Source organism: Trichechus manatus, unplaced genomic scaffold (assembly GCF_000243295.1).
Source record: "Trichechus manatus latirostris isolate Lorelei unplaced genomic scaffold, TriManLat1.0 scaffold00253, whole genome shotgun sequence".
Lineage (NCBI taxonomy): Eukaryota > Metazoa > Chordata > Mammalia > Sirenia > Trichechidae > Trichechus > Trichechus manatus.
This window is the reverse complement of record NW_004444189.1, coordinates 2398005-2399350: the sequence shown is the minus strand read 5'-3', so window position 1 is coordinate 2399350 and position 1346 is coordinate 2398005. Positions and strand designations below refer to the sequence as shown.

Here is a 1346-nt window from a genome sequence, read left to right as displayed (position 1 = left end):
ACATGCTTCTAAGCATGCAAGCAGAGTTTATCATCATTCTTGGACCCAAGTCACAACTTGCAAAAAGGAGGTAGGTTTTATAACTAATCATTTCATTTAAGTAAATACCTTTGAAAATGTCTAAACTCTTTAAATCATACAAAGATAGACATTTATATCTTACGATAACATTCTAAAATAATTTTTACATAAACATGACTATGAAACAATATGCGGTCCCAAATCTCTCCCTAATGGATACGCATCTCCCCTATCCTTTGAAAAAGCTATCATTTTGTCACTTCCTGTTTTCTCTGCAGGTATAGTGATATCTCTCTTTTATTTAGCATGCTGCCCATCTGTTCAGGATCTAGCATTTGCCCCACGCTTTGACATTTGCTGGCACGCCTTCAGTTTATGATCAATCCACCACAACTAATCATGCAGTCATAATATGGAGGCTAAGAGTCTTGTGTAAGCCCTCTGAGGTAAACAGCCAGTAGAAATAAGCTACAGCAAGTATAGCTATGGTATGGTTGATGCTCAGGACATTATAGTTGGTAAAAGTACTCTTTCTTTCAAAAAGCTTTTTCTCCCCATAATGGCCTCTCCCTTTAAACTCATTTACTAAAATATTCATTTAGCAATTACTAAAAAATTATAACTTGTATGACTTACTGACCTTTCATGTAAGCATGTCAAATATCTGAAACTAAACTAGGAGGGTGAAAAAATAAAGGGGTTAAGCCTTGAATTCAAGATCGGCCAAGCGGGGTTTATACCAAGAATGCTGAAATGATTCAATCTTACTAAAGTTATTAATATAATTCACAATCTTGATAGGTTTAAGAAGAAAAACCAAATGATTATCTATGAGACTGATAAAAACTTGGACAAATTTAACGCCCATTCCTAATAAAAACTTATGAGAAAATAACAAAAGATGGATATTTTCTTAATATGAGGAAACACGGAGGCATGCCCACGGTGGTCAAGAGTAAAGCAAGGATGACCTCTATCTCCACTACTATTTACTAATGTTCAAGAGGTATTAGCCAATGCAATTAGACTAGAGAAAACAGTTAGATGCAAAATAATAGGAAAGGAAGAAATAAAACTATTTCTATCTGAAAACAACATAATAATGTCGTTGTTGTTAGGTTGCAACTCATAGCGACCCTATGTACAACAGAACCAAACACTGCCCAGTACTGCACCATCCTCACAATCTTTGTTATGCTTAAGCCCACTGTTGCAGTCACTGTGTCAATCCATCTCATTGAGGGTCTTCCTCTTTTTCAATGACCTTCTACTTTACAAAGTATGATGTCCTTCTCCAGGGACTGGTCCCTCCTGATAACATGTCC

At 36.0% G+C, this 1346-nt stretch overlaps 1 protein-coding gene across 2 annotated transcripts in view; it reads right to left on the bottom strand.

Annotated features, from left to right (window-relative positions):
• The window catches only part of VPS50 (VPS50 subunit of EARP/GARPII complex), a 109048-nt gene that overhangs the window by 63370 nt on the left and 44332 nt on the right, over positions 1–1346 (bottom strand). The gene's annotated exons all lie outside the window — the stretch shown is intronic.